The sequence below is a fragment of the Carettochelys insculpta genome, chromosome 4, assembly GCF_033958435.1.
Source record: "Carettochelys insculpta isolate YL-2023 chromosome 4, ASM3395843v1, whole genome shotgun sequence".
NCBI lineage: Eukaryota > Metazoa > Chordata > Testudines > Carettochelyidae > Carettochelys > Carettochelys insculpta.
In genome coordinates, this window is record NC_134140.1 from 58,019,933 (window position 1) to 58,034,112 (window position 14,180).

The 14,180-nt window shown below is 47.5% G+C and overlaps 1 protein-coding gene across 5 annotated transcripts in view; it reads right to left on the minus strand.

Annotated features, from left to right (window-relative positions):
* LOC142012522 (coagulation factor XI-like) overlaps positions 1-14,180 on the minus strand; it is a 41,154-nt gene that overhangs the window by 26,448 nt on the left and 526 nt on the right. The window lies entirely within an intron of this gene.

Consider the following 14,180-nt stretch of genomic DNA (forward strand, 5'->3'; position numbering starts at 1 on the left):
CTGGGAGCCCTGGGAGCCTTGCGGGGTCTCAGAGAGGGGGCCGTGGGGCTCGCGGGAGTGCTGGCTGCTGGCTATGAGGATGCTGGAGCGTCAGGCTGGAATGCGTGTGCAGGCTGCTCCTAGCACGCTCTCAGCTTCCTGCCACAGGTTTCCTCCATGCATGCGGCTTTAAGGCAGCCAAACTCAGGGACCGTAGAGTCCCGCTGCTGCCAGCTGGAGCAGCCCCGCCCTCCAGCTGATCGGCGCCATGGCGGACCTGTATTTCGAAAGAACAGACTGTGGAGCGTCTACATGTGTACCCTTTCGATTTAGTATTTCAAAAGGGAGCGATCTTCCTGATACAGGATCGGGGTTCAGATTTTGAAGTCTGAGCCCCGTTCTTTCAATTTTCTTTCAAAAGACGGGTTTACACATGTGGACGCTCCTGCTTTTTTGAAAAAGGGCCATTTACTCTGAAGTTTTTTGCACGTGTAGACACAGCTTTAGTGGTAGGTTAAGTGATCGAGTAGAGGGGCTGTCATAGGGCAACCCTGCCTGGGGCTCCCTAGCTTGATCCCTTCAACGGTAGGCTATGGCATGACAGGTGCCCTGCCTCATCTTCCCCTCCCCTCCCCACGAAACAGTCCCTCAGTGTTCAATACAAAGCCCGCCTCTCAAGGTAACCTATTTGTGTACACTCGTGTATCAATTCCTCCAAAGCCCTTATAGAGAAACCATTCTGGACAAACCCAGAGTTAACATATAAAGGTATAACTATTTAATCATTTCCCTCTTCATGGATAGTACCTCCAGCTCACCCATCTGAATGTCAACAGCAGCACTTTTTTCCCCAATCCTCTTGTCCATGATCCATTGCCTACTCTCCAGACCATCCACCAGAGAATGACCCATCTCATGATTCTTCCCATGCTCCCCCAAGTCAAGGTCTCCCCACGACAGAGGTCCCCACAATGTTCTCTTCCCGAGACTTCCCTGTCTGGGAGCCCACCCAGGTTCAGCAAATGTCCTTCCAGAGTCCACTCTCTTGCTTCCACACTCAGCTTCCCCTGACCAAGCTGGAACTTTTTTTTGCCTAGGGACCAATGCCCATGCCTTCTGCTCCTCAGGGTCCCATCTGCAGTTGGTTCTCACTGCAGTTCTGTTCCAGGGCTTCTCAGAACTCAGCTGTCTACACCAGGCCTCCTACAGCCCTCTCCAACCAATGCTTGACAGCTTTTTCTTGGTGCTTCCTGACTCTGAGTCCCCTCAAGCTCTGATTTTCCAGGTCTCTGATAAACCAGATTTCCTTCCCTCTAGGGGCCAATACCTCTCTAAACGAGGGTACCTGGGGGAGGAAACTGACCCATCACAGTGTGCACTGGCCTCTTCCTTTTATGCTTCCACTTCTATCTGCTACATACCAATGCAATTTCTGCATCCAGCAGAGAAGGGCACATATGCATATGGGTGCCTTCCCCCAGAATTCTCAGGAAAGAATCGCTCAGGTCTGAATTCCTCAGGATCTGGGAAAATCTTAGGATCTCTGTGCAGTATATAAGGAACAATGATTGCATCTATACCTTTAGGTATCTTAAGTCCTTCTAGGGAAAGAAAAAAAACATGACAATGCAAGTGGCTTCTTGTAAATCAATACAAAGCACAAAAGCAGTTCTATACTGGTGCAACACCTTGATGGCAGATACTTCTCATACCTAAAAATGATAAGTACACTCAGGACTGAGCTCTACTACCCATAAACATCCACAAAACTCTCTCATCCTCCTCCTTCAAAACTCCCCTTTTGAACAAGCCCTTCAGAAACTCAATAACATCTATGCTGCTATTGTGCTGATGTAAGAGCCTAATCTGCTAATCGATAAGGTCTTATTGCTTCCTTGTAGTCTATACTGGTCTGTCTGTATCCACCTGCACTCTCTTGTCATACACATAGATAGTACAGTCTTTGAAGGCAGGGAACATCTTTCTGAACTTTCTTTATATAATACCTAGCCTAAAGCAAAGGGTCCCAAACTCATGGCCTGCCAGCCATCTATGGCCCAAGCAGTTTCACAATCTGGCCTACAGGGAGTGAGGGGGACCCAAACCCTGTTGCAGCCTTGTGCCAGCCCCTCTCCCCTGGTAATATTCAAAGTCACATTCCTCAGGGGAGGCGAACAACAGGTACAGGGAGGAACGGGGGGAGAAGAGGGTAGGGTGGGGTGGAAAGGGGCATGGCTTAGGGGACAGGTAGGGATACACACATCCAGTTTGCAAGAATTCCCAGGTTGGCTTGTGAAACTGCTCTATCCATCAATGGCTTGCAGGTCATGAGTTTGAGACCCACACCTATAGGCCCACACCTGGCAGAGGCTTCTACACACTATGGCAGCACAAAAATGAATAAATATTATTACTTACTAATACAGCAGTCTTCACTTGTCATGAGGCCAAAGCAAGGAACAGAAGGGAAAATATGAAGGGCTTCTTTAACAACACACTCGAGATAGTGAAGTTTTTTCAAATCATCTATTGTGACAGGCCTGTCAGAGTTACCTGATCAGAATTACAGCTGGGCATGAGAAACAATGACTCTACCAGACTGCAAACACAATCTATTTTGAAGGTCTCCAGCTTTCTTAAATGCTGACAAAATTCCAGCACGGGGCCTTTGTACACTTTGAGCAGGCTAGCATTTACTTTATTGCCCTCCTCTAGTGCGCAAATGAACCCAACTCCCATAGAAAAGCACTTGAAGACCCAAAATTCAATCACTGAGGACTTTCAGCAACTACCCCTCCTGTAATTTGGGGGAAAAAAAGGAACAATCTGAAGTATCAACTTCATAGAAACAAAGAAAATAACACATTTCTACAACGTGACATGGCTGTTTTATAATCCACATACAACCACTTCCTGTAAGTATGCAGAGTGTTTTTAAAATGGCTGCAAAATGCTTTGCAGTTAAGGAAAACAGCTTGTGTACAAGCACCCGGTGGCTCAGCCTCTTCCAACCTGCTGGAAGGCATGTGGCCTTGTGCAAAGCCATTGATGTACTTGCCCTTAGGAGTCTGAGTCAAGCTACAGAGAACCTACTGAGCACACCCAAAAACCACTACCACCCTTGAAAGCTAAGTGTGTATTTGCCAAGTAATAATGAGCCCAAGTGATGGGCCAGTATCTCCTTGTGATAGGCATTATATAAATATAAAACCAAGATGTAGTCCCAGCCCCAAAGACTTTGCAATCTAAGTAATTAGTCATAATTCCCTCAGCATCAAATCAACTTCTGCACAAAAGAGTTACAGCATGTGCAGTGGCAGGGCAAGTGTTTATTTTCCATTTTAAATCTCTAGCTGGACATTACTATTAAACCATATCCTGACAGTGCAAATGTACACCCACATCCAAACAAGGGGCACAAACTAACCAAACACTTCATCCAATTCTCTGTGAACTTTCTTCTGGGCTTCAGGATGACATCCAAGAAAGTAGATGGCCCAGGTCATAGCTGCTGCTGTTGTGTCATGCCCCTGGAGGTACAGATTTGCTCAGGTGTTCAGATTTGCATTATCCTCATGCACACAAAGATAAATGAATACAAGAAACTGACACAACCTAAGTGCACAGATACAAAAGCTAAGAATATATGAATCCTTCTAACAATCTGATACTTAGATTGAACGGGAAACAATCAGTTATGAAATTAGATGGATGGAGACTTAAAAAAAATGGAAATAAACCATAATGTTTAGCAAGAAGAAATCCATTTGCCTCCCTCTCCTATTATTTAGCTACTTGATGCTGGCTGGGTGAAGGGTCTTCCTCTGCATTCAGCTTCTGAGGAAGTCAAAGTCTTTGTAGACATAAATTCCACTAAATCTGTCTCGACAGCCACAATAATTTAAGCACTATTTAGCAATCTTCAAGTCACTACTCTTCTCCACAGTCAACTGTCAGAGGAACATTTGCCTTTTTCACTCTTTACAATGAAATATAAAATATAGCTGACTGTTAGTTACAATCTTTTTCATCGTGGGACTGCAAATACATTATTGCTATCAATTACCACAAGAGGGCATAGGACTATAAATTTCCAAAAATATTATCTTATGAACATAAAAATGATCCAGTTAGGTACTGTACACTAATGAAAACAAGGGAATGTTCACTAGCAACAGATTTTGACATTAACTTAATGTTAATCAATCAAGCCCCAGACAATAGTGCCGCCAGGCACAGCGTGAAGGGGTTTGGGTCCAGGAAGCCCTCCGGGAGGCCGTCGAGCAGGAGCCATGCTGACCCCCACCTGGCACATGGCTCACACTCACCCTACAGCATGCCCCCCACACACACACACAGGGGACATTGAGCTGCACAAAAAGATTTATTAAACGGGGGACTAACTATGTAAATAAACAGCTGTTAAACAATGGTGTGGGGTCTTCCTACAGGGGCTAAGTATGGGGGGAACAGGGGGAGAACTATATACAATGGGGCAGGGGCAGGCCCCCATGGCCAGGGCCACAGGCATAGGCAGGCCTAGTCCCCCACAGGGGTGGAGGGGCAAGATCCCCGGAGGGTACGGGTGTCCCTGCCGCCCCTGGTGCAGGGACCCTGTCAGGGCTGGAAGGACGGGGAGGTAGGGTCGTTCAGGGGCTGAAGAATAGGGTGGGCTGGGTAAGGCAGGGCAGGGATGGGGACTGGGGGGGGCCAGGAAGGGGATCCCTCTCCTGGCTGTCACTGGTGACCAGCCAGCTGGCCAGGGCAAGACAGGCAGATGGGCTGAGGGTGGGTGGGATGAGGGCAATGTGTTCGGGGGCAGCAGTGGGAGTGGGCTCAGGGGCAGTGGGGGCGAGTGTGGGGCACAGCTGGGGGCCAGCCGTCGGAGGGCTGCGACCGCCTCAGACCAGACCTCCCTCCGCCAGGCCCTGTCCTCCCGCTCCATGAGCAGCCACTCCCAGAGCACGGCGGTCTGCTCCTGGATGGCTGCGGTGTAGGCCTCCGCCGCCTCCTGGTGGTCGTAGCGCCACTGGCGTCGGGCCGTCCAGGTCTGGGCAGGCAGCACCTGGGGCAATGGGGAGGAGGGCTCTCCGGCTCCGTCCAAGGGTGGTACGGGTGTGGTCCAGCCCTCAGAGGATGATGCTGTGGAGACACACGTGGAGAGTGGCCACCCATCAGTGCTGTCGCCCGGGACCAGGGTCTCCACCTGCGCCATCCCCAGGCCATCCCCCAAGGTGGTGCCTCCCCTGCCGACCCCGCTTGGGGTTCCCGTGTGCCTGCCGGGACCTTGTCTGTGGGGCAATTTCTGGCTGTGGCCTGGCCCCCACATCCCTCCCTGGTCGGGCAGGCTAGAGTGCTGTCCATGGGTGCAGGTGCTGGATGGCGACGTGCTTGGGTCTGGGAGGGGGCAGGGTACCATGGGATAGGTCCCCCCACCCAGGCCACCCGATCCACCTGTCACCTACCTGGACCTCCGGAGAACAGGTCCGGGGACACTGGCCTCGAGGGCACCTGGCTGGAGGTCTCAGAGCTCACTGTGATGAGTAATAGGCCCCCCTCATCTGAGTTGTTCCCGGTCCCCGCAGGTGTGGTCTGGCTGGAGGGTCCTGGCTGCTCCAGCGGGTCTATCTCCCAGTCGGGGTCTGGGTCACCTGTGTCCACCTGCACCGACAGCTCTGGGACATCCTTCGGGCCAAGGAGCTGTTGCAGGGCCCGGTAGTGTCGGCACCTCAGGCTGGCCCCAGCCCCTGATCAGCTGCGGGCACCGTTGGCCTGGCTGTAGGCCTGCCTGAGCTCCTTAACTCTGGAGCGGACCTGAGCAGCTGTGCGCTCGGGGTGTCCCCGCCTCCGCAGCCCCAGGGACAGACACTCAAAGGCAGCTGCGCTGCGGGGCCTCCCTGTGCTGTGGAGCAGCACCTCCTCCTCTGCCCAGAGGCCGAGGAGGTCTTTCACCTTGGCCTCGGTCCAGGACAGGCCCCTCCTTCTCTGGCCCTGGCTCTCCTCCAGCGATCCCTCAGGTGGGGAAGAGGGGGCCTCCTGGGGTGCCCCAGAACGCGGGGGGCTCACCATCCCACTGATGGGCTGGGTGGCACAGCCGTCTGGCCGCTGGAGTGTTTATAGGGCTGAGCTGGTGCTTCTTGAGCCCTAGGCATACTCTCAGCTTCCTGCACGGGGTTTCCAGAGCCTTGCAGCTTTAAGGGGGTGGCCCAGGGACCATAGAGCCCCGCTGGTGCTTGCTAGCGCATCTCCTACGAACCCTGGAGCCGCCGCCATGGCGGACCCGCAATTTTGAAATTGTGGGCCACGGAGCGTCTACACATGCCCCATTTCGAAATTTTATTTTGAAAGGGGCCGCCCTTCCCAATCCCGGATGGGAAGAGTGATTTCGAAATTAGGACCCGTTTTCGCCAAAAATAATTTCGAAAGAGGCTGTTGAGCGTGTAGACGCTCCGCAGCCTCTTTCGAAATTGAGGCCCTTTCAAAATTAATTTTGAAATACAGTGCTAGTGTAGATGCACCCTAAGGGTTGGAGTGGATCAGAAGCTAAATGAAAGTCAACAGTGTGACATTGTTGCAAAAAAAGCAAACATCATTCTGGGTTGCACTAGCAAGAGTGCTATAAGCAAAACACAAAATAAATAAATCTTCCACTCTGCTGAGTGTTGATTAGGCCTCAACTGACTATTGTCTCTAGTTTTGGGCACCACATTTCAGAAAGATGTAGACAAACTGGAGCTTATGGACACCGCCCAGAGGAAATCAGCCCAGAGACATAAACAAATGAGGGATCAGAAGTGAGCACCAGGGTCATAATCACAAAGAATCTTTCCCATTCAAAACTCCTCCTCCTTCTCTACTGACAATAGGCCATTTTCACTTGGGGGAGGAGAAGACCACAAGATTTTGTGGGGGCAACAAATAAGATGTGAATAAATTGAGCCAGAACCTCAATATGAGAAGAAAGCAGAAAAGGATCTTCAACCTACAGAAATGCATGTTCCAGGGCCTCCCTCTGCCAAACCAGTAGAGGACTGTCACAAGGACAGCTGTCACTGTCACTGTCAGCCAGCGAGCACTGGTTCATTAAAAGGGGGAGTTGTCCAGCATCAATTTGTCATGGCACAGCTGCACTGTTTTATTTGAGGGGATTCAGTATTAAAAGACTAGCCCCTAAGTTAACAGACTGTCATGCTGTGGAGGCAGCTTTAGCTGGGGACTCATCCAAGAAGTGAGGCACGCTCAGTCATCACGAGAGCAGGCAGGAACAGGTTTGCTTTGGGCAATGTACCAATGCTTTGGCTCAGTGTTAACAGTGTTGCAGAGTAGCTTTAAACCTTGAGTTACTCAGCGATGGATGTTTTCAAGACCTACTTTGATCTATAAAACTTACTGAGTGGATCACCATCAAATCAATCAAAAACCGTATCTTTTCCTATTATCTGAATTTAAATGAATAATTGCCAAGGATAAATTACAGACTTGGATTACACAGGATCAAAGACTTTTTACAGGTTGTAGCCAGGAGACTGAGACGTGCCCTGTACTGTGAATATCATTTAAGAGATTTCTAACTGTGTCGATACCAAAGTCTTCTAAGGCTTCAAACATCTCACTCATGAGTTTGTCCGGACCAGGCGCTTTTCCTCTTTTCATGTATTTCAAAGCTTTTCTTACTTCTTCCTTGAGTATAGGTGGACCACCTGCATTCTTAGAGGGACTCGGCTTTTCCACTCTCTCATCATCATAGAGTTCTGAAATGTTTTCTGACCACCCTTCCAAAATTTTACCCTTTTCCATTATTATACTACCATCTTTCAACTTCAGACAGCCAGATGATGAACATATTTTCCTTCCTGTTACCTCCTGGATTCGCATATGCATCTCTGTTGTATCATTTCCATGTTGCTGTTCAATTATCTTACACTGTTCATTTAACCAGTTCTCCTTTGCAGCTGCACATTTTATTTCTTTGTTCAACTTTTCATATTCAGAAGATTTATTTTTCTTTACTCTTCTTTCTTCCATGAGTTGCAAAATTTCCTCAGTCATCCACTTCTTCTTAATAACAGTTTTATTTATTGGAGTGTTTTCATCTGCAGATGTAACAATGGATTCTTTTAATAATTCCTATTGTCTGTTAATATCAGTTAGGTCTCTTAAGACGCTGAATCTATTCTTGACTGCTAAAGCGAATTGATCTTGAACTTCTGTATGGATGGGTCTACACATGCCCCTTCCTTTTGCAAGGGGCATGTTAATGAGAGGGTTCGAAAGATGTTAATGAGGCGCTGCAATGAACATGCAGTGCCTCATTAGCATAATGGTGGCCACAGCGATTCGAAAGTGCAGCTTTTTGAATCACACACCACCCATAGAGACAGGACCTTCGGAAAGGACCCCCTCAGTTTTCAAAAGCCCTTCTTCCTAACACCAGAAGTTCGAGATCAATTTGGCAGTCAAGAATAGATTCAGCATCTTAGGTCATGTCTACACGTGCCCCAAACTTCGAAATGGCCACGCAAATGGCCATTTCGAAGTTTACTAATGAAGCGCTGAAATTCATATTCAGCACTTCATTAGCATGCGGGCGGCAGCGGCGCTTCAAAATTGACGCGGCTTGCCGCCGCGCGTCTCGTCCAGACGGGGCTCCTTTTCGAAAGGACCCCGCCTACTTCGAAGTCCCCTTATTTCCATGAGCTCATGGGAATAAGGGAACTTCGAAGTAGGCGGGGTCCTTTCGAAAAGGAGCCCCATCTGGATGAGACGCATGGCGGCAAGCCGCGTCAATTTCAAAGAGCCACTGCCGCCCGCATGCTAATGAAGCGCTGAATATGCATTTCAGCGCTTCATTAGTAAACTTCGAAATGGCCATTTGCGTGGCCATTTCGAAGTTTGGGGCACGTGTAGACACAGCCTAAGAGACACAGGGTATCTGTTTGGAGCAATTTCGGATCAAGTTTGATGTTTCTTACAACATTTTGAATTTTCTTTAATTTTACTCTCAATTTGCACATGATCGCTATAGCAATCAGCATCTGGCATGAAACCATGTACAACTGAATGTGAACAGCATAGGACAATCAGTCTCATGAGTCACATGAGTCTCGTGATTGTTTTGTAGATTATTATGAACTGGATTCGAAATCAAATACAGTCTGAGATCTCTGATGAATACTATGGATTTGTGAAAGACAGAGGTACTGGTAATGCAATCTACATTTTAAGGTCATTAATCGAAAGAGCACTGGAAGTTCAAAAGGACATATATTTGTGCTTCATCGACTATGAGAAAGCACTCAACAGAGTAAAACATGAAGAAATGATGAAACTGTTGGAAGAACTGGATATAGATGGGAAGGATTTGAGAATAATTAAAAACATCTACTGGGAACAGACAACAGCCATCAGGGTTGGAAAAAACCTTAGTAGATATGTGAAGATAAAATGAGGAGTGAGACAAGGTTGTGTTCTTTCACCTGATCTCTTTAACTTGTACAGTGAAAGAATAATGTGCAAAAGAAAAGGTCTGCCAGGATTAAGCATTGGAGGATGTAACATCAACAACCTGAGGTATGCAGATGACACTGTTTTAATAGCAGAAAGTGAAAAAAATCTTCAGAAACTGGTTAACATTGTCAATAACGAAAGCAAGCTGAAGGGACTCAAGCTGAACATCTCGAAGACAGAAGTAATGGTTATTACAGAGATGAAGGTACCGCCAACATGTGCGGTACTAGCAAATGGAACAGTTCTTCATCAAGTGACTAAATTCAAGTACTTAGGATCCTATACCACATCCAATGATAGGTGTTTAACTGAAGTGAAATGCAGAATAGCTCAAGCAAAAGCAACATTTCAGAAAATGAGAAGCATTCTCACAAACAAATTATCATTGGAGGTTAGGAAAAGAGTGCTGTGATGTTACGTAGAACCAGTCCTCATGTGTGGATGCAAATCATGGACTATCAGTAAACAAGTTGAGAAGTACATCAAAGCCACAGAAATGTGGCTGCTAAGAATGATGTTATGCATCTCATGGACAACCAAAAGGACGAATGAGTCTGTCTTAAATGAAGCCAACAGCAAAAGAACGCTGTTAAACAGGATAAGAACAAGGCAGGCAAAATTTATAGGCCATATAATTAGAAAGTCTGCACTTGAAAATTTAGAAACAAGAAGAAAGTATAATGGAAAGCGAGGATGAGGTAGCCAACGTGAGAAAATATTGGATAGCATCACTTCATGGTTGCATCGCCACTGTACTGTGGAGATGTTCCAGAGTACTTATAATAGACAGGGGTGGAGGGCCATGATCACCTACGCTAATCAGCGTGGCATGAATTAAGCCAGGAAACTGAGATCCTATGACTCCTGCTAATAGAGGGTTTGTGTTCCCTGAGAGTGAACTGGCTGTACAAACAGGCCTGCATGCAAAGTATTAATTTGAGGGTAATTGCACCCATATGTCCCCCTCTGTGGTACACACTAGGCATGCACATGAATAGTACACAGGACTTCTGCCCGCACTGACTCTGGGTAGGCACGCTTAGCGCACCCTTTCTGACCTGGGCCTTTAACATCCCATTGTTCCCTGCCCCAGAGAAGTCTGCCTAACAGTCAGCATATTTTTCTCAAAGGGCTATGAACAGTATTGCCAGCAGCTGCCAGTTACCACACAGTTTCTTCTAAACAAGCACCTTTTTTCTTAGGCTACGTCTACACTAGCCCAAATCTTCAAAATGGCCATCCAAATGGCCATTTTGAAGATTACTAATGAGGTGCTGAAAGACATATTCAGCTCCTCATTACCATGCTGGCGCCCGCAGCTTTTCAAAATTGCCGTGTCTCGCTGCTGTACAGCTCGCTCAGATAGGAGCCCTTTTCGAAAGGACCCCGGGAACTTCAAAATCCCCTTATTCCTATCAAATTACACACACCAGTCACAAAGTTTTTGGTGCAGGCTTGCAGCAAAAGTGCAGTAGACTTATCTTAAAAAGTCTCTGGAACACATCCTTTGTTAGGATGTGGAGGGAATTCCATTGTTCTTGTCTGAGATGGAGCCTGTCATATGAGCAGGTCACAGGGCCAAGTCCTTTTTAGGCTATCAGCCATTGCCTGTCTGCTGGATGGCATGTTTACAGACAAATTATTCAGAGGTTGATGGACACATGATTAGGCCATTTGTCAAGTACTGCTTCACCTGACTAGGAACCTGTTGACAACAGGTTGACAAGCCTCTTATTGAGGTCTCCCAGAAAAAAAAAATTCAAGTACAAGTACGCAGCCAACAGTTATAACTTCAAACATAAAAATGATACATGTTATATGAGCAGTAAAAACAGAATCAGTGATTCATAAGCCTTCAATAGGCACCTCACTTGACCCACTTTGCACAAGATTTGGTGCAAACAGTGGGTTGCAACACTGTTTTGCATGTTCATCTCAAAATCCAATCATGTCACACAAATGGTTGGTGGCCTCTCTTGGAAAGAGGGTCCAGTCCATTTGCTGCATCAGAAAAAGGCCCTATATTACTTTATGTTCATAGCTTTATACCAAAATACTTGTCTCAGTATCAGTCTCTGGAAAACCCAACCAGAACCAGCATACAAATGACTCACCAGGGTGGCATTTGTTTAAAGTTTCATAGGCTAAGTGTTTTACCTTAACCCCATCACTCTGTTCTAATTCCTGAAGAAGCAATGGTAAATCTCCCCTGGGGAGTAAAACATGATCATAGATACAATCCCTTTCCAACAGTGATGCATAAACTTAATATACTTCACACACCCCAAAATACATACAGGTTGAACCTCTGTAATAGGCAGCCTAGGGACCTGATCACTGCCAGACGAGAGAATTTCCTGGACGACAGAAAGTCATTATTTTTAGCAGCATTATCAATACTTCTGCTGTTTACTGGGCTCTTAAAATACATTTAAGGGTAAATTGCAGCTAAATATCAGCACAGAACACTGAGATCCAGGACTAGTAGCTGTAAGCAAACTTTATGGGACCATGGGAAACTTGGCCTCACCTATGATAAGTGGTCATCCAGCTAACTAAAATCATGCTGGATTATGGATGTTGCCAGACGGTAGATTTCCAGATTAAAGAAGTTCAACCAATACTACATTCTGTCACATCTCCCCTAGAAATAAGTGGGTGTGCATATGTCCAAAACCATTGCAGCACTCGAAGAATTCTCTTCCATTACCTTTAATAATTTCACAGCAATATTCTAACAGTCCAGCACAGATCATTCAAAAACCCATCCAGAGTTGTCTAACAACCCTTCTGTGTAATTTCTCTCTGTAGAGATCAAGGGAGATGTCCCTGCACAACTTCTTGCTCTTGTCACCCCGAAAATTTTGGGTGCGAATCTGAGACCTGATGCTCTCACATCCACTTCCGATCTGGTTCCTAGAGAACGTGTGTGGCATCCTTTGGCCACTCAAAATACTGGCTGCCCTGAAGGGCCAGACCAAAGATTCATCTAGCCCAGTGCAGCAAACCCTCGAAACATGTGCATTGGACACGTGCGTAGCTCATGTTAGCGTGGCTGGAGGTGACCCTCTGAAGCTCCAGCCAGAAGCAGCCGCCGCTGCAGAGGCGAGCAGGGCGGAGATCCCCCGTTAAAAGGGAACAGAACTGGTGATGCCAGCTTTTCCCCTGAGTGCTGTCACCAAGGAGACAGGGGTTGGGGGAGCCCCTTGTTAACTGGCTGCTGGCTGGTGGAGCAAAGCTCAGCCACAGGCATCAGCAGCCACCACACAAGCGAGAGGGGAGGTGATCCCCTGTCAAAGGGGAACGGCTCTTCCCCTGAGTACCATCTCGAGGGGGGGATCGGAGGCGTCAGGGGAGCCTGATCCTGCCCCCACTCAGGCAACGGCACTCAGGGGAATTGCTGTCTTCTGACAGGGGGATCTCTTCCCCCATTGCCTGTGTGGCGGTGGTGGCTGCTGCCTGTGGCTGAGCTGGGGGAGCTTTGCTCCACCTGCTAGCAGCCTCGTAACAGGGGAGATCCCTGTTAACAAGAACCCCTCCAAGTCCCGACCCCCTGCAATGTCACTGGGCATCCCAGGCCAGGTGCAATCCCCCTTCACAGAGGGATTGCCTCCCCTAACCTGGCAGCAGCAGCTGCTGTGCCTGAGCTGGCTCATAGCCAGCCAGCCAGCCAGCCAGCCAGCAGCCTTTTAACATGGGAATCCCTGTTAACAAGTGGATCCCCATCTCACCCCCACCTCCCCAGCAGTGGTGCCCCAGGGCAGAGCTGGCTGAGCAAAGTGCTCTGCTAACGCTCTTCCCCCTTAACAGGGGGATCTCCTGCTCCCAGCTGTGGCAGTGGCTGCTGGTGCTGAGCTGGTGGCCCCACCCTCTCAACCTGCGCAAATTTCCAGTTAGGCCTGGTTTTCCAGGAATGTAACTCTCACACAAATACAGGGCTACCGTATCCTGTCTTTCCACATTGGCCAGTGCGGGGTAGCCCAAAGAATGTACAGAACAGGTCTTCATCACGTAATCCATGTCATCCGTTCACAGCTGCTGCTGGTTTCCAACCAGTTGTTATGCTCACGAAGGTGACAACTAAGTCTGTAATTCTCCCACATTCAGCAAGACTCCTTTGTCTTAGAACTTCTTGGGAAAGCAGGTATTTAGACAAAACAAACAAGCAGTCCTGTAACACTTTAAAGACTAACAAAATAATTTTATTAGATGATGAGCTTTCCTAGGGCAGACCCACTTCTACAGATCTAAAATAGAACTGGGTCTGCCCCAGGAAAGCTCATCACCTAATAAAATTATGTTGCTAGTCTATAAAGTGCTACGGGACTGCTTGTTTGTTCTGGGAAGATACAGACTAACAGGACTACCTCTCTGTATGCATTTAGATAGTTGTTTTTAAGCATATACACCAAGCAAGTAGATGTTTTAGGTCAAATTTTAATTGTATTTTGAGCAACCCACCCTGCAGATCTTACTCTGTACTCATGGTACAGGTGGTTAGAGAGATTTAAACTACAAATGCGAGGACATCTGTAAAAGGTTAACATCTAGGTCTTGTTGGAATAGCCAAAACATAAAGAAAAACATGAATAAATTAGGGAAACCTTGGCAAAGACCAAAGCGACTTATTGGTCTACAGCTGAGAGCTTGTTTGCATATTCCACTAATAAGTAACTTGGAAATATGGGCTGACA